General features: G+C 42.0%; 1 protein-coding gene across 1 annotated transcript in view; it reads right to left on the bottom strand.

The window, feature by feature from the left end:
- The window catches only part of TRPM7 (transient receptor potential cation channel subfamily M member 7), a 1,848,525-nt gene that overhangs the window by 35,052 nt on the left and 1,788,233 nt on the right, over positions 1–25,240 (bottom strand). The gene's annotated exons all lie outside the window — the stretch shown is intronic.

Below are 25,240 nucleotides of genomic sequence, written 5' to 3'. Positions count from 1 at the left end.
ATTGCCCCATTCGGGATGTATCTCACCCGACATCTGCAGCAATTGGAGAGACCCCAAAAGTTCCTCACCAAAAGGATAAAGGGACTCCAAAATCTGTCATATGCTGCCAGATTGAAGAAACTCCAGCTCTATTCAGTCGCATACCGTCTGCTCAGAGGTGACATGTGCCTGACATACAAGGCCATGTCCAACCCGGAATTAATGGACATGCTCCACCTCAAAAAATCCAAATCCACCAAAACCACTAGAGCAAGCGACTTAAACCTTAGCACGGACATAAATAGGACGTGCTGGACTCCCTATGCTGTGGAATAAAATCCCGGTCCATGTGAGGCAGAGCACCTCTCTGGCTCTGTTCAAGAGAAATCTTGACCTGTGGATGGGAGATCGTAGGTTTACCCCGGGAATCATCTCTGTGTCACTGCTGGACAGAGGCACAACAAACTAATGGGCACAGTATTTTTTCATATAAGGGGTGGCGTAAGCCACAAAAATTTGGGCTAGGCTTATAAATGCCTTAGGGCAGATAGCCTAGTATAAACCTATGAACCTATGAACCTATACATGATGTACATTTACAATTGCAGGGTAAAACAATTATGCATGAACTTATTTGCATGATTTTTAAATATCATCATTAGGTGAGAATTCACTGTCAGCCTTTTATTAATAGTAGCTTGTAGGATCCATAAATGTAGCTATACAACTGCTATTTTCTGCCAGGACTGGTAACAGAAAATTCAAATCTAGCATGCACAGGCAACAATATGCAACAAAATATCCAAGAAACAAATAACTACGTAATAAACTTCAGGCTGAAACAGTGGACATATAAGCCTATTAACCATGAAGTTCAAATACCATTTAGAGGTTCTTCAGAGGAGGAGGATGAAGATGCAGAAGTTCTTTTATGTGCTGCTTGAGCAGCCTTTTCTGGGGCAGAATCCTGCCCTTCTCAAGGTTGTGAGATGCAGACATAGCTGAAAGATACATCATGACTGAGAAATAACTGAGGATGGCAACATAATGGTGTCTAAGATACAATATCATCTTCAAACTGATTGCCTAGGCAGTATGGGTCAATGCTCTACCTAGAATGAGAACTGAAGGGCTTCTTGGCAGCATCAATCACCTCTGAGACCCCAAATGGCAAATTTAATCAGAAATAAGACCCCAAGATGGATCAAGTTCTCAGCACAACCACGAGGAACACATGTGGCTTGGAAGGTAGTGCTTCCTGCACTGCTAAGGCCTTCACATCATGAAAATGATAGTCTTCTTAGTTAGCAGGAGATCAAGCAGCAACACACAATCAGAAGGAGGGATGCCCTTATACACTTGCTACTTCTTCCTAGCCCTGCTGAACCCTGAACCAAAAAGGAGGAGAGATTCAAATTCTCAAAAAGGTCATCCAAGTTAATTTTCAGAGTAATTCATGTCCAAATGGCTCAAAATCTGGAACACAGGAAAGGACTACAGGAGTGGCATGCAGCATCCAACAACTTGTTCACAGGGTAGGTGATGTTCACAACCAAGAGAGTGATGCTCCTTGTGTATGGTTTAATGATAGATAAGTACTGTGCCTCTCTGCAAATGGGGAGCAACCTTGTGCCCCCTTGTTTACTTACTACACAAATGACTGGTTTCAGATGTAGCAAGATCCCAGTGCAGCATGGTTGATATTGATCCCTTCCCCAGACAAAAAAACCATACTGCTTGCAGTGTGTGAGCCTAGGTCAGCATCCAACCTGCAAGATAAACAAAACTCACCAAAACCTCCTAAGGGCTTGGTTGCAAGAAGGGGAGATCCACCAGATATCTGACAGGAACGGTTCACCACTCCAATGGCTGTGGTGCACAGTGGCTCTGGAGCCACTACCACCTCACTGTCCATAAGAATACTTGCATTGTTTGGCATGCAAACAGCAACATGAAAACTGTGGTAGTCATCAGTGGTGCAGCGGTTAACATTGTCATCTCACAGCAAGAGGTTCTCTGGTTAGATTCTCAGCTAGGGTACCTTCTGTGTGGAGTGTGCATGTCCTCCCTGTATTTGTGTGGGTTTCCTCCTGGTACTCCCATTTCCTCCCACATTCCAAAGACATGCATCTGGAGTGTTTCTCCATGGGCCTCCGCTGAAAATAGGCTCTGTCCTAGTCGGACTTTCCTAGTCAACAAATGTTAAATAAATAAAATAAAATGAATAAAGTCAAACGTAGACAGAACAGTCAATCACCTAAGTGCATAAAAAACAGACACTGGTGTGTGTCCAGTTCTTCAATAAAGGGCTTCCTTTGAGGGGGTCTCGAGATGACTTCTGCCAACTTATGGTCATCTCTGGGGCCTGAATTCAAGGAATTACACACAAACTATTTACACAGGAGATTCCTGAATGAGGTGAAAATGACCCAGTCATCCAAAACATCAAGAAATCCTTCTGCAAGTTTTAGGCCACCATGCAAAACACCTTGGTAAAGATTCTTGGCGGAAAAGAAAGCCTAAATGGGCAGCATACTATACAGGAAGTGATGTCCACCCAAAGCCAAAAGGAGGAATATCCTCTATTGAACACAACTGCAGTATCTAAAGGCATACAAAAAGTCCAGTAATACCATTAATGAACCTTGCAAAAGCAAAGGTGTGATCTGCTACAGGGTGGCTGTTTAAAGTCAAATGTATCCGAGAGGATGGCTGAAGTCTCTAAGGTCCAGAATGAGATGGCTGTCATCTAACCTCTGTGGAACCAGGAACAGAAGGGAATAAAACCACCCTCCTCTAGAACTATGATAGCCCATGCAGTACAGTCTAGTACATTAAGATTTGAAATGAAACAGGCTGATTCTCTAGCAGATATCTTTCTAGAAGAGAACACAAGTCATTCACTGTGGCCTTGAGTGATCATATCAAGATCTCACTTATCTTCTGTAATGTATCTTCAAGCCTGGGGGAAACATGGAGAATGGGAGAAATGTCTAGCCTTTTGAGACACAAAATATCCAACCAACTTCGACCATCTATTTCTTCCCAGAAAGTACAGTTGTGTACACTTACCATAAATGTAGATGCTCGAGTGTATTCACTGTTGCAAGTCATCACACTTGGGTTATCTGCCTGCAGTTAGCCCTCAGTCGGCCCGAATACCAGAGACTTAGTACTTCTGCATCGGTTACTGTCAGACCAGGACTGACGTCAGGTCATCAGGGATACAAAAACAGGCAGCTGACGCCATTACATCAGTTTTTCTTGCCCTAAATGTCAGGAGCCTCCCAATAGGAAGCTAAGCTATGGTGGGGAAATCGCCACCAGTAAAAGTAAATACCAGTACCAATATCAATACCCTGCAAGGGGTGAGAAATATGCAGAAAGAGGAGATAGATAGATAGAGAGAAGGGTGCTGGAGGGAGGGAAACCAGGACTGCAACAGTGAATACACTTGAACATCTACATTTATGGTAAGTGTACACAACTGTACTATGTTCTTTGTGTTTCACTGTTGCAGTCATCACACTTGGGTTGATTCCCAAAGCTGAAGAAGGGTGGAGGCAGTCAAGAAGAGTTTGGGCTGGCTAGTATGCTCTGCAGGACTGCAGTTGTAAAACCCGCCCTGAATTTGGAAAATATAGGCAGGTGGTAATGCTTGGTGAATGTGTGTACAGAACTCCATGTAGCAGCCTCCAGAATGTCCCTGGTAGGGACTCCCCAGAGGAATGCTGTAGAGGTAGAAGTTGCCCTAGTGGAATGTGTTGTGACCCCGAGGGGTTGGTTTTCCACTGTTCTTGTAGCAGAAATGGATGCAGTGTGCTACCCATTTAGAAACTGTCTGTTTTGAAATGGCCTTGCTCTCTGCCCCTGGTCCAAAACTGAGTAATAACTGGTCAGATTTCCTGAAGAGCATCTACCTATCCAGGTAGAATCTGAGCTGTCTGTGCACGTCCAAGGAGTGCATGATTCTTTCTCCTTTATATTGAGGATTAGGGAAAAAGGTTGGCAAATGGATAGATTGGGTGAGAGCCAGCTGGACACCACTTTAGGCATAAAGGAAGGATTAGTCCTGAGGGAAACCCTGTCAGCATGAAAAATAATGAAGGGTTCCACAGCCATCCATGCTTGTAACTCAGACACTCTTCTAGCTGAAGTGATGGCCTGAAGCAATGCTGTTTTCCAAGAGAGAAATTTTAACTATGTTGACACTGCAGGTTCAAAAGGGGGTAGCGTGAGCTTTTCCAGTACAAAGTTAAGGTCCCAGGCAGGGGTGGGTGCTCTCCTTGGTGGCCTTAAGTTGTTTGCCCCTCTCAGGAACTGTTTGATGAGAGGGTGAGAGAATAGGGGTGGCTCAGTGTTGTAATGAGCCGAGATGGCAGAGGCATGGATTTTAATGGAGAAGGACAGGCCTCTGTGGAGTAAATCTGCTAAGTAAACCAGGATTAGCGGTAGGGAGAGCAGAGTTGTGTCCTCTCCTTTAGAGTGAATCCAGGAGCAATACCTTTTCCACTTATCAGCATAATATTTCCTTGTACTGGGCCTTCTGGCTTCAAAAATGATGTCCAGCACTTACTTGCTTAAGCTGGTCACTGGGGGAGATTTCAAGGAATAAGCCAGGCTGCAAGATTCAGGGTTTGCAGTTGTGGATGCAAGATCTGTTTCTCCTGCTGTGTGAGGATGGTCGGGCTCTGGGGTAGGTGCTAGGGTGGCACCGGCGACAGGCTGTGCAGTAGTGGGTACCATTGCTGGATGGCCAGTCCGGGGCAATCAGGATTGCCCTTGGTCTGTCCTGTCTTATCTTGAACAATATTCTTGAAAGAAGGGGCAAACGGGGAAATGCATAGATTGAGAGGTTTACCCACTGGAAGGATAAGGCATCCAATTTCTAGGCCCTGCTGTGAGGTGTCTGGTGCAGAACTTGCTGAGTTGGTGGTTGCAGGGGGAGGCAGAGAGATCCACCTCTGAGGTCCACCATTTCTGAATCAGAAGGCTGAAGGTGCTGGGCTCTAGCTGCCACTCATGTGGGTCTAGGAGATTTCTGCTTAAGCCATCTGCCAGTGAGTTTTGTTTGCCTGGCAAGAATTGACCTTGCAGATGGACCTGCATGTCCAAGGCTGTGTTCCACAGGGCCATGGCTAGCCTGCAGAGTGGGTAAGAGTGGGTTCCCCCCTGCTTGTTGATGTACGACATAACTGTGGTGTTGTCCGTTTTTATTAGCAGGGGTCCTGGTGAGAGTAGGGATCTGAAAGGTGTTAGAGCGTGCTGAACAGCTAGCATCTCTTTTTGGTTGATGTGCAGATTCGTTTGACTTGGGCTCCAGTGGCCCTGAATGCACTTGCCATCCAGGTGTGCCCCCCCAGGCATAGTCTGATGCATCTGTAGTTAGGGTCTGGGCAGCATGGGGTTGAGTAAAGGGAAGCCCCTTGTTGTGGTTGCATGCTGCTGCCCACCAAAGAAACTCTGTCCTTAGACAAGATACGATAGGAATGACAGTTTCTAGGTCCTGAGAATGTTGGTATCAAAGAAACGAATACAGTGGCCTATCCACTTTGAAATTGTCTGCTTTGAGATAGCCTTTCCTTGTGATACTGCAGCATATGCCACTAGTAATTGCTCTGTCTTTCTGAAAACTTTGGTTCTGTCCAAGTAGAATCTAAGCTGTCTGTGTACGTCCAAAGAATGCAGAATTCTTTCCCCCTTGTTCTGTGGATTTGGATAAAAAGTTGACAGATGAATAGTTTGGTTAAGAGCCACACTGGATGCCACCTTAGGCAAAAATGTTGGGTTTGTCCTCAGAGAGACCCTGTCTGGATAAAAAATGATAAAAGGTTCCACGGCCATGAGTTCCTGTAGCTCTGAAACTCGTCTTGCAGAAGTTATTGCTAGGAGCAGAGCTGTTTTCCAAGATAAAAACTTTACATCAGCAATAGCAGCTGGCTCAAAAGGATGCAGGGTGAGTTTTTCCAAGACATAGTTGAGGTACCATGCAGGCATTGGTGATCTCCTTGGAGGCCTTAAATTTTTGGCTCCTCTGAGGTACTGTTTTAATAAGGGATGAGAAAAGATTGGTGGCTCTATATTGTAATGAGCCGAAATGGCAGAGGCATGAATTTTAATAGATGAAAAAGATAGGCCTTTGTCCAGCATCTCAGTTAAGTATTGTAAAATCTGAGGAATATTTGGCACAGCTGTATCAGTTCCTTGTGCCTGGTTCCAAGCACAGAATCTCTTCCATTTTCCAGCATACGATTTTCTAGTACTAGGCCTTCTGGCCTCCAAAATGACATCCATCACAGCTTTACTGAGAGGTGTGTTTTGTATGACTACATTATCCGCCATGCTACCAGGTTTAAAGTCTTGAGTTGGCTGTGCAGTTTCTTATTGTTTTGCTAGGACAGTAGATGAGGTATTTGAGGTAAGGTCCAAGCTGGTCATTGAGACAAGTTCTTTAGGATTGGAAACCAGTACTGGCGGGGCCAGTCTGGGGAAATCAGTATCATTTTTGGTTTCTCCTGTCTGGCCTTTAGGAGTACCTTGGGCAGGAGAGGCAGTGGGGGAAAGGCATATACTAACAGGTTTTTCCAGCTGAATGATAGGGCATCCACTTTCCATGCTTGTCTGTGATAAGTCCTTGTGCAGAATCTTTTTAGTTGGTAGTTGTGAGGGGAGGCAAATAGATCTATGTCCGGGCATCCCCATTTCCTTGTTATCATGCTGAAGACTTGTAGATCCAGCTGCCACTCGTGGGCATCCATGAGGTTTCTGCTTAGTTCATCTGCCAGAGTGTTTTTCCTTCCTGGCAGAAATTGTGCCTGCAGATGTACTTGGTAAGTTAATGCTGTGTCCCACAAAGTCATGGCTAGTCTGCAAAGGTGGTAAGAATGTGTGCCCCCCTGCTTGTTTAAATACCACATGACGTGGTGTTGTCTATCTTTATCAGTAGTTGTCCCAGATGAAGTTGGTCCTTGAAGGCTGTCAGGGCATTCTGAACAGATAGCATCTCTTTTTGATTGATATGTAGATGCATTTGGGTTGAGGGCCATGTGCCCTGAATGCATCTTCCTGCCATGTGGGCCCCCCAAGCATAATCTGATGCATCCGTTGTTAGTGTCTGTCTGGCTGGGGGTAATGTGAATGGCTGTCCCTTGTTTTGGTGACAAGCCTTTGCCCACCATCGAAACTCCTGTTGTAGGCAGGGAATAAGAGTAATCATTGTTTCCAGGCTGTGGCAATATTGAGTCCAAACACATTTTAGGTACCACTGAAGTTTCCTCATATGAAGTCTTGCATATGGAATTAGTAGAATGCAGGATGCCATGAAGCCCAAAGCCTGCGGAATTTTTCTTGCAGATAACTGGGCCTTTGTTGCCACCATTTTGAAATAGGTAGTTAGTTGCCTTTGCTTGTCTGGAGTGACATAAACCATCTGGGCAGTTGTATTTAAGCTTGCACCCAGGAATATTATCGCTTGAGAGGGTACTAGTTTTGATTTATTTTCGGTGACTGTGTACCCTAGGCATGTTAGAAGTCTTTGCACGTACGCCAGATGCTGTAGAAGAATGTCCTTGTTCTCTGCTTTTATTAGACAGTCGTCCAAGTAAGGATATATTTGTATTCCTCTTTGTCTACAGAATACAATTACCCTGGGCGCAGTAAAGACCCTGGGCGCAGTAGATAAGCCAAAGGGCAGTGCAGAGAATTGGTAATGCATTGAGCCTGCCTTGAATCTGAGGTATCTTCTGCATAACTGTCTGATTGGGACATGCAGGTATGCCTCTTTTAGGTCTAGAGTCACCAGCCAAGCGTTCTTGCCCAGCATGGGCAGAAGCTGCTGCAAAGTCATCATCTTGAATTTTGGTATATCCAGGAATGTGCTCAGAATAGATAGGTCCAGTATTGGTCTCCAGGTCTTGTCCTTTCTGGGTACCAAGAACAGTCGAGTAAAATCCTTGTCCCTGCTCTTGCTCTGGTACTTGTTGAATGGCTCCTATGTCCATGAGGGATAAGACTTGTTTTTGTTCCTCTGCCCATTGATTTTTTTGGCAGATCTGGCCAGCCGCTTGCCTTTGGCAGGGTATGGAAATGGAACTTGTACCCTTGTGACACGATATTTGGAACCCACTTGTCCTGGGTTATAATGTGCCAATTTTGAGGAAAAAAGTGCTTATTTTCCCCCTAAGGGTGCTGCCAGGAGATAAGTGCTTGGTGCAGGCAGGGGGAAGTCATTGGGACTGTTTCCTGTATGGTTGTGATTTGTCTTCTCCAACTTTGGAGGTAGAAGCACCCCATTGCTTTGACCTGAAGGAACCTTGTGCCTGGGATTTGCCTCTAGATCATCTAGATCTGCCCCTTTGAGGTCTGTCTGACACAGGAAAGGACCAATTATTTGTAGGCCAATGTCTACTAAACCTAGGTGGCTGCACTTGTAAAAAATCTTTGACAGTTTGCATAGATTTAGCCTTGTCCTCCATTTTCTTTAACACCTCCTCTGCCTTAACACCAAACAAAGTATCATGCTGTAGAGGTGCATCTAATAATTTAACTTTGACATGATCAGGCAGATTTTGTTCCTTTAACTAAGCATGCCTCCTAATTACAGAACCCATAACTGCTGCCCTGCAGGAGGCCTCCAAAGAATCAAAACCACATTGCAAAGTATGCTTTCCAACTTGTTCAGCTGCATGCAATAAATCCTGTATTTCCTTGTTTTCTGCACATTCAGAGTTTAATAACATTTTTTGTTTAAGCAATGCCATGACATGTTGCTGATATTTGAGCATATGAAACTGACATTTTAAGGCCCTTATAGCCAAGGTAGCAGATGTGTAAACCTTTTTTCCCCATCTATCCAGTGCCCTAGAATCTCTGTCAGAGTGTGTAGGGTTTTTTGCAGCGGAAGCCTTAACTCCTTTGAGACCCTGTGAAATAGTTTCTGGGTCTGCAGCAGGGTTTTTAAAAAGGAATTTATGAGAGTCATGAACCCTGTAATATCTCTCATGCTTAACAGGAGCTGGAGATAAAGAGTCAGGGGTAAGACTAGACTCCGAAAACACATCTACAATGTCTAACACAGGTGGAATGGCTAATGGCCTGTGTTGAGGTAGTAAAAGGAAATCCTTGAGCCTCTTTTTAGATTCTGAAAAATCTTGGCTCTCCCAGTGGAAATGCTCCCTCATGATATGCAAGGTTTCTCCAAAAGAATAGTCCTCTGGAGGAGAAGATGAAGGTATAGATTCTTCAGCATCAGAATCCTCATAGGGGGGTAAAGAAACTTCCTGGTCAGAAGAGGAATCAGAAGAAATTGAATACTGATCTGAAGATTCATAGTCAGACTCTTGCCTAGGCCTCTTATCAGGAGGGGGATGGGAACCCCTGATCAAAGTAATTAAGTCTTCGGCCATTTTGAGCATCTGTTTTTTGGGCATAGAGGCCTGTCCACGTGGCTCTTGAGTTTGTTTGTTTGCTTTAAAAGGTGCTTTAGTCTTTGCCTTTGAAGTTGAGGTTGGCTTAATGTAAAGATGTTTAGGTCTGAATACACCCTCAGAAGCCAGTGCCTGCTCAGCGGCTCCAGATCCATCTGAAGGAATAGTATCCGAGGCCCCAATACCTTGAGTTTCCAGTGGCATGGCCGACTCCACGTTGGAGTCGGTAGCAGGCGTCAGGGGCTGTGAAAGTGCCTCACTGAGAACCGGCGACTGGCTTAGGAGAAGCTTCGTCGTCGGTTCTGGGCCTCAGTTGTCTGTCTCCCTCCTTTTCTTTGCATTTTTTGTGAACTCCGGTAGTCGGATGGCTATCCGACGACATTTCTGGATAATTAAACCGGTGTCCAAAGCAGTTTAAAGCAAAATCATACCGACGCTTAATAGTGCGTTGGTTAAATCTAGCACAAAACCAACAACCAGCAACGTTGTGATCAGGGCCTAGGCAAGGAATACAGTAAGAATGAAAGTCCTTATGTGGTATTTGCTTTCCACAAGAAATACAATTACTAACATTTTCTGACATCGGTCTGGAGCAAGAAAAAAATTTCTCCAATGGGGTACTTAGCTTTATTGAAGACTTCGGATCTGAAACTCGAACATGAAAATCTCAGGAGTCGGCTGACCGGCACTTGCGAACTGCTTCTGCTTTGGGCACCGCGCGGCAAGAAAGACTAAAGAAAATGGCGTCGGCCGCATCTTTTATACCCCTGACGACCTGACATCAGGGAAGGGGCGACAGCAGCCAACAAAGGACCCAGGACTTTGGAGTTCAGGCCGAGTGAGGGCAACCTGTCAGCAAGATTACCCAAATGTAATGACTGCAACAGTGAAACATGAAGAACATCAGGCTGAATAGCCCTTATGGAGAGCAGGGACTGAACTTGGTTTTGTGCCTCTGCCCACTGGTTTGGGGGAAATCTGGGAACCCTTTTGGGGTTGGCAGAGAGTGGAAGTAAAATCTGTACCCCTGGTATACAATGCTGAGGACCCATTGGTATTTGGTGATGGCAGTCCAGTTTTTTGCATGATGGGCAAGCTTTCCTCCTAGGGGCATGAGCAGTTGGGCAGAGGTGGGGAGTGGAGCTGAGAAGTTATTGTGAATTATTTCCATTATGGGGTGGCTTAGCACTCCCTGTTTTTGAAGTTGAGGCACTCCATTGCTTACATCTCTGCATACCCTGAGACTGTAGTCTGGTGGTATGTTTCCCCTGGGTCTGGTTTGAGATCTCCTTGAGGGGGCTGGAAAGGACCACTGCTTCGAGGGTTAATGCCTACTGACTCTAGGAGGCTGTACTTGCAAGAAATCCTTGACTGTCTGCATAGATTTAGCTTTTTCTTCCATCTTTTTAAAAACTTCTTCTGCTCTGGTGCCAAACAGATTGTCCTTGTCCAAAGGAGCGTCTAGTAATTTTGATTTGACATGGTCTGGCAAGATCTGCTCCTTAAGCCAAGCATGCTTTCTCAGTACAGAACCAGTGACTGCTGCCCTGCAAAATGCTTCTAGGGCGGCAAAGCCACATTATAAAGTATGCTTGCTGACTTGGCTTGTAGAATACATAAGCTCTTGTAATTTTTTACTTTCTGCACAGTCTGTAAAGGTAGCTAATTTATGCTTAATAAGTTCCATGATATTCTGTTGGTACTTTAGCATGTGAAACTGACAATTCAAAGCCCTAATGGAAAGAGTTGCAGATGTGTATACTTTCTTATCCCATCTGTCTAAAACTCTGGAACCCCTGTCCAAAGGGGTGGGATTCTTAGCTGCAGTTGCTTTGACACCTTTAGGCCCCTGGGAGATGATCTCTGGGTCAGCAGTAGGATTTTTGGTTAATTTGTGAGCGTCAGGAACTCTGTGGTACCTGTCTGGTTTCCTAGGAACAGGGGGTAAAGTATCAGGAGTTAGACTGGATTCCATAAAGACATCATCCACAACATCCAGGACTGGGGGTATTGCTAAAGGCCTATGTTGTGGCAAATCTAGAAATTCTCAGAGTCTATTTTTGAAATGAGGATAGTCTTGGCATTCCCAGTGGAAATGCTCTCTTAAAGTATGTAAGGTCTCACCAAAAGAAAAACCCTCTGGAGGAGAAGTAGAAGGAGTGGATTCCTCTGCATCTGAATCCTCATAAGCAGATAAAGGCATGTCTTCATAATCAGATACCTCAGAGTAGTTGGACTCTTGGTCAGTTAAAGCTGCTGGGGAAAGGTCTCATTTTCTCTTAGCAGGAGAAGGCTGGATTCCCCTAATTAGCATAATAAGGTCTTCTGCCATTTTAAGCATTTGATGTTGGGGCAAGGAAGCAGGGGCTTGAGTTTTGGTCGTCGATTTTTTAGGCAAAGCTCGTACTCTTGACCTTAGAAACTCGGTAGTTTTAGACAGAACTGAAGACGCGAAAGACCTCAGTTTGTGTCAAATATCGGAAGTGCAAAGAATTTCCTCAGAAGCCGGTGCCTGCTCAGCGGCTCCAGATCCATCCAAGGTAAAGACATCCGCAGGTTCTGTAGTCAAAGAAGAGTCTCGTGGTATACCGGACTCCAAACGGGTCTCGGTAGAGGCCTGCAAATCCACTGAAGCAGGCATCAGGGGCTGCGAAAGTGCCTCACTGAGTACCGGCAAACTGGCAACTAGCTTTAGGGAAGTGTCATCGGCAGTTTTGGACCTGTGCAGTCAGTCTCTGTCTTTATCCTTACGTTTTTTCGGAAGATCGGTAGTCAGATGGTTACCGAAGCCAATTCGGAATACGGAGATTGAGAACAAAAGTATTTAGCGACAATAAGGGCCCGATGACGAATAGTTTGGGTGTTGAACAGGCACAAAACTGACAGCGAGGTACGTCATGGTCTGGGCCTAAACAGGTGATGCAGTAAGAATGGAAATCTCGGTGTGGTATTTGCTTTCCACAGGCGAGACAATCGTTAACTTTTTCTGACATCGGTTAGAGCAAGAAAAAAGGATCCCCAACTGGGTACATAGCTTTAGAAGACTTCAGGATGATTCAGTTCGGAAACGAAAACTCAGGCAGCAGCCGATCAGCACTCATGCGAACTGCTTCTGCTTCGAACTCCTCAGCAAGAAAGCCTGATGTGATGACGTCGGCTGCCTGTTTTTATACACCTGGTGACCTGACGTCAGTCCTGGAGCAACAGCAACCGACGCATAAATACTAACTCTCTGGTATGCAGGCCGACTGAGGGCTACCTGTAGGCAGATAACCCAAGTGTGATGACTGCAACAGTGAAATACGAAGAACATCAAATGGCTTCTCAAATAGAAGGCTAAAGGAGCAAAACTTTCATCAAATGAGAAGAGACAATGGCATGATAAATTCATATCTCCAAAAGAGTTAGCAAGTACGACTGGTGCACGGCATGCCCAAACTAGTAAACAAAAAAGAAAAAGCCAGCACTAAGAGGCAAACAATGTTTATTCCTGCCCTTATTTCAGACCAGTTTAGGTATCAAACCTTCTTCAGTGATAAAATATTCATAATTCAGGAACAGTTTTTATACATACTGTATATCCCCAATTATGACATCACTTCCCTCATTTACCTTTTTAAGCCTCCAAATACATATAAGGCATTAAACAAAATAAACATTATATCACAAATAGATGGTTCTTCCCTTGAGGTATTTGAGCTTTTATCTGAACTGAAAAGCATATAAGGTATCGTTTTAGTTTTTGGTCTTCAGATGTTTTGCCAGAAACAAGTGGATTGTGTTGTTATATATGGGAGCCTGGTGTAGTATCAACGTTTATGAATAAGAATCTCCTTTTGGCATTCGTTTGGTTGTGAAGAACATAAGTTGGCGAAGACTGTCTATTTGGGCTGCCATTTTGGATTGTATTTCTATTTTTCCCCTTGGTGGACCTTTTCTTCATTATAAAATTTCCAATTGATGGTCTTTTTTTTATATAAAGGTTCATTTTTTGGTGTTTAAAGTAAATGTGTGCCAGAACGGAGGGAATCGTATTTTGGTATATGTGAGCTTGGTGCAACATCGACGTTTATAAACACAAGGTTTATTCCCTGGTGTTTAAAGCAAATATGGCATCATTTTTCTTGCTCAAACAAGTGATTAAATATTTTGACCCTAGGAGTATTAACGAATAAGGATTTTTTTCTGGTGTTTAAAGCAGAGGTCTGCCAGAACTGAGGGAATTGTGTTTTGGTATATGCGAGCTTGGTGTAACATCGGCATTTACAAACATAAGGATTATTTCCTTGTGTTTAAAGCAAACAGGTATTCATTTTTGCCTGCTTAAACAAGTGATTCAACATTTTCTGCTCTGGGAGTATCAACGAACAGGAAATTTCTTCCCTTTTTTTCTTTTTTGGACATTCGTTGGGCCGAAGAAAAATATAAGGTAGGCAAGATTTGCTATTGGGGCTGTCGATTTTGAAAGTGCTCCTGCAATTTGTTTGGAGGACTGTGTTATATTTTGATGTCTACAATTGTTTGTTCTTGAATACAAAAGGCACATTTTTCGGTGCTTGAAGCAGATATACCATCATAAATTTCTGGCCGATGGAAATAAATTACTTTAAATGTGTTTATTTAAAGGAAAATTTTTTTTTTATTGTTAAAAGGCTGGAAATAATATTCAAAAGCCCTATAGAGGTTGTTGAGTGACAATTTCTCAAAAACGGATTGTGTGTTTCAATTTTTGATTTATATGATCATCCGGGACTGACGGTGATACACCGCAATACCTTTTTGGGGTGTTTATACGTCATTATTTAAAGAAACAAACAATTTTTCTTGTTTAAAGATGTGGAAATTATTTGAACACAGTAAGGTACCTCAAGAACAGGTTTTGGTCATTCGATAGTTATGACTTTTTTGGTGTAAGGAGGTACAATTGCCATTTTCTGGTGAAGAACTTTGGCGATCATATTAATACCCTGTACTAAATTTATTTTTGAAGTGTATCTATAATATAACCCTGAAGGTTGAACTGTGGGGATCATTTGATGCTGCTTATTATATACAGTTTTATGGCCATTAAGGTTTGTCATTTGACAGTAGGGCAATTTACAAGAGTCTTCTTGAGTATTGGTAGGACATATGCACATTGTTATTAGGGACGGACTCATGTATGTTTTGTTCATGGGTTTGGATAGTATTTTCTTCTGATGAACATCATAAAAAAGGGCAGTTTTCATAATTGCATTTATTGCCAAGCAGAACATATACAAATAACAATGCAACTAATGGTGAAACAGTGATTAAGACGAGATTTTGTCGGTTGCTTATACTTAGTTCATATATACATATATAGGTATAAACAGCTGGACAAGAATTTAGTTAACACTTGTTTTAAAAAAAGTATTTTTGACAATTTGATAAATGGTCAAATAGTTAAAATGTTTTTATGTTATTAATTGTTCATTTTTTCTGACAATATATTTTTGGATGCTAATAACTGTATAAGCACCAGGTGAAGATTGTTTCAACCACATTTATATATGATATGGGTTATAATAATAACTGGTGGTTAAAACATCTTCGTATTAGTTATAACTTTTAGCTTTTCATATTTCACATTATTTCACCCCTGCTTTTGGGAATGTGTCTCCTTTCTAGTTTTCAGAGTGCATAATAATAATGTACTTTATGCCTTTTTTTGGTTCAAATTATTGAAGGACATCAATAGTCAGGTGGTTATATGCTTTTTGGCAGCGGTGAGGTCATATTCTTCTGCTTTTGGATCTAATAATAACTTACTGGGGACCTGTGGGAAGTTGCTTTTCCCATACAGATATCTCTAAGTTCTTGAATAGTGAATATGGTCTAGTTTTCCAGGCCGTGTACCAAATAGGTATTATTTACCCTCTGTCTATATTTCCTTGGATATTATTGATCAGGGTCATCTGACTATATAGGGCACGTTTAGGGCTTATTGTCATGGATCTCCAAAAGATTCTGCAGGGTCTTTGTGCAGATCAAGATGATATAAATGTTTTTGGTATTGGGACCAATATGGATGGAGTCCCAGGTGAGAAAGTGGAAGATTCTCATGATGGCTACAACTTGCTGTTTTACCAACTAAACAAAGAGATGAAAATCTTAAGAACTAATATATGGCACTTGAAATTATTCAAGGCATATAAGAGTAAAGGTGTTACTCCATGTGGATTAAGGGTTAAAATTCAGCCCTTGGTTGGCAAGCCAGATGACCTATTGATGGAGGATTTGCATAAGGAGCGACAAAAAGCCACTATGGCCTTTGTAGATATATTAATGTCCTTTTATCAAAGGACTACTGAACAAAATATTAAGGATGTGACAGAGACATGTGCGAATATGAAAAAAAAATATGAGGGTATGCCGTCTTTTGTTCCGGGCCTGGAAAAATTATCCAGAGATCTCAATTTTGAGAATGGGTTGAAAGAAAAGAAGTTACATAAATTTCATAGAGATGTGGAAGATTATGAGGGAGGCAAGCCCTTTGAGTACCAGAGGGGAGTTAGATTTATTGATACCGACAAGGGTAGATCCAATATCAGAAAGAAAAGACCAAGATCTATACTAACAAAATCCACACAGGGCCTCAGTACATCAGGGGAAGAATCATCTATGACTGATACGGAGGGAATTTATATTAGTGACTCTCCTGACTTGAAAAAAGTATGAATTCAGGAGGGCCCTTTAGGAAAAAAACCTATAGCGGTGGACATAAGCACAAAGGTGGCAGCCTTGGAAAACCTATTACAGTCAATGGTGAAGTAGGGACTTAATTTAATAATGTACATAACATTTCTACTTGGGTTTTATCAAAGGATGAAAAAAGCCTACTTAATAAAGGTCTAGGATTTGTTCCTAGTTTTCTGATAGATGAACATATTTTTGTTTCAGATCTTTTTGCCTTCTGGAGAGTTTTGAACTTAAAATTGTTTTTTGGTACATCTAATAATTCTGAAAGATTATCTGAATTTTGTTTTCACAAATCTACATTTATGCCACCAATGAATAAATATGTGGGCATTTTTCAGGAAGCCGTTTTAAGGGATTTACACTTTAATTTCAGTTCCACTATGGGCTTTAGACAATCTTTTGAAAGGGGAACAACAGGCTTTGAAAAACCTATACTCTAATTCTGACATAATTATTCTTCCAGCAGATAAAGGTGGGGCTGTGGTCATAATGGATGCCATTTACTACTGGAATGAGGGAAATGAACAATTGTCCAACCCTCAGAATTATATTAGAATGTCCACAGACCCTACACCTACATTCAAGGCTGAGATTGATTCATTTTTAAATCAAGCAGTGGAAGAAGGAATTATTGATGTGAAGACGAAAGACCAACTCATGGTTCAGGATCCAACTCAACAGTACCTTTATCTCTTGCCCACAATTCATAAATATTTGGGTATACCCCCAGGAAGACCAATTTCAGGACAGGGGTCTTTAACTGAACTTATTTCTGCTTTTTTGACACACTATTTAAAACCATTATTGTCAAGTGTCAGGGCAAGGATCAAGGATACTACAGAGTTTTTACAAATCTTTTCGGACTCTCAATTGGAACCCAGCTGGCTCATGTGTACATTTGATGTTAAATCCTTATATACCAGTATCCCCCACTGGGCGGGGTTACTTGCCTTACAGTATTGGCTTAATAAAGACAATTTATATGCACCAGGATTCAACACTCTTCTCATATGTTTGGCAGAACATGTATTGACAAAAAATGTTTTCTAGTTCAGGGGGGGAATGTTACTGGCAACAGCAAGGAACAGCTACGAGGGCCTTGTTTGCCCCAATTTATGCTGACCTCTTTATGGGGTATGTGGAAGATCAGATTATATATGATGTCATGCATAACATTTGCCTTTCAGAGATGGATATATGGAGATGTTTTTTAGATGATTGTTGGTTGGTTGGGTGTGGACTATTTGTTAGAATTTCTGAAATACCTTAATGGTAATTGGTGGGGGAATGAATTTACTGTTAATTATCACAGTAATGAGATCAATTTCCTAGATGTTAATATTTTGAGACAGGGGGATGGTACAATTAAAACATCAGTATATAAGAAATACCCACAATACAATAATTTATTATATGCAACCAGTTTACACCCCACACACACCATCAACATTCCTAAATCGCAGTTCATGAGAATTAGGAGAATATGTTCTGCAGACATGGAATTTCAGAATGCTAGGCATGACCTTGAGGGTAGATTTATCAACAGGGGATATAAGAGATCAGTAGTACAAAGGGCCAGTGATTGGATGACCAATTGTGAGAGATCCAGTTTATTAGCGTATAAAGCCAAAACTCAAAAGGATGGATCCAGGACCATGAGGTTAGTTACAACATTTGGTAGCAATACATACTTATTACAGGATGTAGCCAATAAACATCGGAATATTCTTCGGGCTAATATAGAGCTGGATCAATGACTGCCTATTAGATGGCCAATTCTCTTTTAGAAGGGGAAGAACAATTATGTCTTACTTTGCCTATTATAAGAAAACCTTTCTAGATTATGTGAACCAACATCAGCTTACCCTATTGGGAGATAGGCTTGTTGGCTTACATCCTTGTGGACATTGCAGTTTGTGTAAACATATGTTCAAAACCTCATCTTTCAGGAGTAAAAATACTGGCCAAATTTTTGACATTTCATTTTTTGGGAATTGCAGCTCTGACTGGGTAGTTTATTTGGCTACTTGCCAATGTTCTGCCTTTTATGTAGGGCAGACCTCCAGGCAATTAAGGAGTCACATTTCAGAACATCTGAGTGATATACGTCTTAAATAATGACCAATGCATTGTATAGACATTGTCAGTTACACAAAGCTGCCACTTTTGGATTTGTCATCATTGACCAGGTAAAGGGAAATAGATCAACAACACAAGGTTGGCACACTATACTAACCCAAAAGGAAAGAAAATGGATTATTAAGTTGGGCCCCCTATTCCATCCAGGACTTAATGATAATTTATGAGGTTCTTTTTGTTAAGAACTCTTATTGGTAACTTTATATGTAATAATAGTATATTAATGGAAGTTTGGCTAAAACATCTAATATTACAAGTATAATGTTTATTTTGTTCCATGCTTTATATGTATTTGGAGGCATAAATAGATAAATGGGGGAAGTGGTGTCATAATTGGGGATATACAATATGCATAAAAACTGTTCTTGAATTATGTATGTTTTATCACTGAAGAAGGCTTGATACCGAAACCGGTCTGAAATAAGGGACGGAATAAACATTGTTTGCATCTGAGTGCTGGCTTTTTCTTTTTTGTGATAAATTCATATCTCATTATATCATGTACCTCTGGAACAAACTTCTACTACAAGCTAGCAAGCTAAGAAGAGTAACACTCTTGTCACCTTCAAAGTAAATGTAAATAACTGGATGGGTGCCCTCAAGTTTTCCTCCAATCTTACACCGCCCTCTTGAGTATAGAGGAAACTTCTTTATATAGGCTATTGGTTATGCTTGTAATGGTCCACAAACTAATTGCCTAGTACTTAAGTATGGTTTCCCCATGGGAAGTCCTAGACCAGCATTTGGACTGTAGCAGTCCAGTCAGAAGAGCTATCCTTCTGAATGACTCTGCCAGCATTGTAGGCAACAAGTCAGTGTGATATTTAAGATTCTTTCTTTGAGTGGAGAGGAGGTTTCTTTCTTTTTGGGGTTGGTCAGCTACAGAAGTACATGGACAAGGATCATAAAGATCCTCTCCTGAAATGAGGGCCACCTCCATCCTCTTGAGACTGTCAACTCAGTCCTTGGCAGGCTGACTTTACAACATTTTCTCCAAGAAACTGGCATTCAGGATCTTGTTCCTTTATTCCTCTTTCACAAGAGACTACCTCAGCAATATCATCTGCCAGTGTTACACTTGAATCTACTTCAAAGCATCAGCACATGCTACTGTGGAACACATTAACATTCCATTATCAAAACCAAGGAAAGAATTTCATAAAGACTAAGACAAGTCCTTGAACCTACAAGTAGTCTTATTATTTAGTCTGAACTAAAACTGGGAAAGATGAGAGAGAGTTAAGGACCCTGTAGACCAATACAACACAGCGGTGCACTCCCTCGCCACACCTGTCCAAAACTGTATATTCCTTGTCAGGTAGCAAGGTGACAAAATTTTGCAGTATCAAAGACCTATGTCAGAGAAAACAAATCACAAAGGAGAGCAAGCACTGTTATACTCAGCAATTTCCTCCAACTACTTAGAAGTTTATACTGGGGGTCTATATTAAATAAGCGAACGCTTACTCATCGACCCTAGTTCAGCGAACGCTGAAAATGCAGAACACTCGGAACAGTGATTTTTTTTTTTCCCAGGGAAAAAAAAAAAATCGCTGTTCCACAAAAAAACAAAAAAAAAAAAACTTAAAACAGTATTTAATGTGGAGGCTTCACCCCCCACACCCCCTTACTTAAATATACCAACTCTGAGATCGCACCACAGTGGAGGAAATGGCAAACTCCTGAAACCGGACCAGTGATTTTTTTCCCTGAGAAAAAATTCGCTGTTCCGGGTGTTCAGGATTTTCAGTGTTCGCTGAAATAGGGTCGATGAATCAGTGTTCGCTTTTTTAAGCATTCACTGTTTCAATACAGACCCTATACTGGACATCAGCCTTCTTCAGAGCCAAAGGTCCAGAATCAGGCAGCCTCTAAATGACTGGCACTGACAAAGGTATTGTGTAGGCTCCTCTTCAGGCTACCGCTTTGCAATTTTGACAGGTTTTTCATTTGTTTTTTTTGGAGGAAGAGAGAGTTACCTGGAGGAGAAGTTGAGGAATGGATTCAGTGCTTTTGTCTGTCTCAGGATCCTATGCACCATCAGAGTATCGGCAGTGAGGATGAGTACCAAATCCCCTCCAAACTACATGCAAGTGTAACCTTGAATACAAAATCATATCGAGGTGAGCATGCAGCAACCCAACACCAAGTGCTGTGTGTGTGTGTGTGTGTGTGTGTGTGTGTGTGTGTGTGTGTGTGTGTGTGTGTGTGTGTGTGTGTGTGTGTGTGTGTGTGTGTGTGTGTGTTTGGGGGGCTACTAAGAGCCAGTAGTGTACTCAGTCATATGTTACCCAGTGCCAAGCTCTGGGATGCAAATTCTGCCATGGGTTTTAGACTGAACTCTGTAATACTGTGCTTCCACATCTGATACTCAAGCTCCCAGCATACATCAAACATCTGATATCTAGGCTTTGAGATGTAAATCCTGACACATTATGACCTAGAAAAATCTTTTTACAGTAGTATACCTTCCAGCCCATGCATACCAAGGACCAGACCTAGGATGAGATTCCTCAATCCCAGGTGACACCAATCCACAACTAAAGGACTGAAGAAAGACTGCTTCACACAATCAGACCAGAGGACCACAAGTTCCAAACAATCAAATGGATAACAGATTGTGCAAAATACCTAAGGAGATACCCCTCAAGATGGGAGCCAGGGGGCACATCTCCTTTATCTCTTTATCCTCAAGTGAAGCTAAAGACTGATTCATGCATGCTTCTTTGGGTAGTCAAAGGTGACCTCAACTTTTGCAGGATTCAACGGACTGGATGAATACCAGATTTATCTCAATCAGCTTCAAGCTTATACATGCCATCTGGCAACTGTTAGGAGGATTGCCCTGTCACTTTCTGCAAAAAGAGTTGCTGAACTCTGCCACTTTCTTGACCATGAAGTAGTAACCTTTCCATTAATTCTCCCTGGCTGCTGGGCTTAACTTCTGTCACTTGTGGCAAATGTCAGTGTCACGCTATTCCCTGAAACAGTACAGGCAAAGCCAGTGCTGGTCTTGGCTAAGTAATCTGATAGCTACAGTGGCAGATTTTACTCTGTTTAAACATGCAAACACAGACATTTACAGCTGGAAACAAGGATCAAGATCTGTAAAGTGAGTAGCAATACAGAACTGGCAGACTCTGGGGAAGCATCCACTCAGTCAGCACTTTGCATCATAGTATATGTGGAATTTTACAGATAAAAAAGTATTGAATTTTGATTGCAACCCGGATATAAACAACCATGGGCCCACCCACATGTGTCCTCAATGTTAGATCTTTGAGATGCCAAAGGTTTTGGAAGTACTGGCCACCAAGGAAAGTATGTTCCAAGAGCCTCCGCTCAGGTCCAATGAACTGGTGAGTTAGGATTGGGGGATGGGAAAGCATTTCAATCATGAAATTCAGTTCCCAAGGAGAAAGGTTCTGCAAATGTGAGCTTAATCCTATTTTGGGACTGCTTGAAAAACTAGTGCTGGGAAAACACAGCACTATGATACAATGGCAAGATACAGGCCCTTTAATAATAGAATACTTAAAACCCAAGTAGGAACAGGTGCATGAATAACATCAAAATCACCAGCAGACTAATCTACTGTAGAAGTACAGAACAACTCTTTGCCCAGATAGAGAACTTTTACTTGACAACAAGCTGGAAAACTGGAAGTCTTCTGGAAATGTCATTTACCTCCAAGACATCTAGGGGATCATCTGGAAGAATCAAAGGACCTAATGGAGCAAGTGAGATTAAAGGTGGAGCCAAATGTTACCCAAATTAAGCAAGACTTTCCTTACCTTACAAAGAGATGGGTTCAAGTGCAGTCATGCAGTTACGAGTTTGTAATCACAACTTTCTTGGCTACCAAAGAGAAACAATAAGTTCTGATCTTTCTTCTTGGAAGACTGCTTGTATTATTGAAATTCGAAGGAAAGGTAGCAAGATGTACAGGTATCTTCACTGCTACTGAAAGAACACTTCCACAATCAATCCCCCTTTTCTTGCAGAATCAAGCAAAAAGTACAGCTGTTTGAAGAAATCCTCCTAAGAGTAAATGGCCAGTTTCTTATTTTTCTGTTACTCATTGCTTACGTATCCAACTTCACAAAAAAGTGGCTACACACTATTTTTCAAAGCTTTAAAAGTACACAACAATCAGTCTGCAAACCACTACAAGTCTAACCAATAACCTATATTCAAAAGTTCTCTCAGCCTCAGAGAGAGCAAAACAGTTCCAGGGAGAATATGAGACTGCCCATCTATTTATCTAGGTTAACCTTGAAAGTGGCAAGGGTTTTGAATGTGAGGTCACCAGAAAGCAGTAGACATAAGCACAAAAACACATATCATACACAAATTAGACCCTGTATGACCAAAGCCAAAAAAATGGTACCCTGATAATCGCAAGGCGCACACATGCATTGAGCACTTAACCCCCATGTTAGCACCCATTCAGTAGCTATAAATCAAATATCAAAAAGGTAACACTTTTCAAAGTTGTGTCAGGAAGTGTAACATGTTACAAGGCAAAATCACTAGTTGAAAGCTTATCATGTTTCCAGAGAACAGACAGCGATAAAAACAGAAACTGACATTCTGCTTCCACCTAGCTAGGAAAGGCTAAAAGGATATATACATCACTTCACCAGCTAAAGTTGCAGTCCCTTAAATATCAGAGACCGAAACCCATTTGAAAAATGCTATATACTAGGAACAACCCTAAAAAAATGAGATGTCCTGTCATCAGATTTTTTAGCAGAACTGAACCAGAAAAAGATGCAACTTAAGAAAAAAACACTTAGCTAAGTGCTGTTTAACTACTGCTGCACTTGCTCTCATTAAAAGTGGCATAGCTGCTAAAATTTTCTAAAAAAAATTCGGTACTTGCGTATTATTGCAACCAGATTTTTAACGGCAATAGCGGTTGCTTAACGATCATTAAATATGCTAGTTAATGTTGTAAAACTGTTGTAGAATGTCTATTTTTGTACCACAGAAATGTGTTTTCTTTACTTATATCAATAAAATGTAAAAACATAGGGCCAGATTCACAAAGCCTCCGTGTAAGAGTTATAACTCTTACACGGAGGCTGCAGTTAAACGGTGTGATGTCAGCATGTCATGCATATGCATGAGGTGCATGAGGCATGCTGAATCACACTAGTAACTCTTACACGGTCCGTGTAAGAGAGTAGGGGGCGTGTCTGTAGGCTAAGCCCTGCAAGCGGACACGCCCCCGGAAGACTATAATGGCTGAAAGTAAACAGCTACGAGAGAGGCCATGGAAATGTGAATAAACACACTACACAACACATGCCCCGACTGACCATCAGTGTATAAAGTGAAGAGATGTTATAAAATTAAATTAAAACCTTTTTTTTTTTAAAACCCCGTAAATGTTTGCTACTGTGTGCGCTCGTGTGCGTGGGTGTGCTACTAGCGCAATCACAGTTAGCAGTCAGTGGAAAAGGATATAAGAACTAAATATGCAGAGTAAGCCAAGAAGTAATAGCTTAGCGGTAGAGTTGCCGGCCTAAGAGTAGGCAGGCAGGGTTCGAGCCCCCACAACAACCTTTTTTTTTGTAAATAAGCACTAAAAAGCCCCCTGACAGTATTGTACAAATGTAAATGTATTCCCTTTTGTAAAATGGAATGAAATGGAGCATATATTTTGAAGTAACACAATAATAAAAATAGTCAGAAATGTACTGATAGCTAAGCTGCTGTGAGACAGACTGCCCGTAGCTGAGTACTGTTTAACAAGCTGCAAACTGCATGCCCGTTGCTAAGCACCGGTTTAATAGGCTGAAACCATTTGCAACTAGCTGTGCTTAGCTGAACATGTGTGTCACTAGCCAATTAAGATTTATCCCAGTGCACACCGTTTGCGCGCCGCTCCCACAAGCTAACTGCTAGTGCGATGCGTTAGCTCCGCGCAAACGAGCGCAGACCTGGTTTTAAGTGCTTAAAAGTGCTTTTGGCATGTTTGATTGACAGGTCCTCAACTCAGTTCTGTAAGGAAAATCAAAAATCAGTTGCCAGATTTGAACCCAGGATACCATGCACTAGAGTCAAGGTACTAAACCACTAAGCCATGACAGCAGTACCTAGAAATGCAGAAATAGCATATATATGTGATAAAATCCAGAATGGAGCATGATAAAGCATTTTCAGTGAAGTAGATACAATTCCAAAACGGCCAATCAGAGAAATGTGGGAAAAGAGGCATATATAAGCCCCATAGGCGGAATACACAGCAGAAACGATTGTAGAACAGACCTGCAGTCAGAATGAGTGGAGTAGGTGAGGGACGTTGCTTTCGAGAACAGCGTTGGGCGTTGAGGAGTCCAGATACATGGTCTGGCTCCTTGTCCATCATCACGAGGCCCAACTCATGCAGGGCCAGGTCTCATGGGGAGCGTACAGGGCAGAGGCATGGGACCAGTTGGCTCGTGATCTGACCAGTGCTACTGGCATTCCACGCACTGGTGAGCAGGTCCGTCACCACCATGCGGACCTGAAGCGACGCAAGCAAGACCAGTTGACCGAATGGATCCAGGAGGCCCGGGATATGCCCAACGCCCACTACTGAGTAAGTTACATTTTACTTATGTATGTAAGGATTTCAACTGGCTGATACTATGGAGATGTGTAGTCCAATATTACTTCTTTCGTATTACAGCTGCAGGTGTCCGCTCTATGAACCACGAGATGCATGGCCGTAGGCTGGTGCGGCTGCGCCACCATGCAGGTTAGTAACCCCACCCAGTACTTGTAAATAAATATTATACTGTAGCATGTATCAGAACACTGCAGTGTATTGATTAAAAGTAATATAATGTGCAAGCAAGATTTGAAAGTCTGCAGGTATGGCTGCAACAAGTTAATCAGTATGCAAGTGTAACTGGAAATATAATTGATAGAATTAAACAGTGCTGTAATACAGATGTCCCACCATTAATTAAAATAGTGTAACCTGC

This window comes from Protopterus annectens, chromosome 7.part0 (assembly GCF_019279795.1).
Source record: "Protopterus annectens isolate FY-2018-M chromosome 7.part0, PAN1.0, whole genome shotgun sequence".
In the NCBI taxonomy this organism is placed as follows: Eukaryota; Metazoa; Chordata; order Ceratodontiformes; family Protopteridae; genus Protopterus; species Protopterus annectens.
Note: the sequence above shows the minus strand (reverse complement) of the source record. Positions and strands in the feature narration are given on the sequence as shown.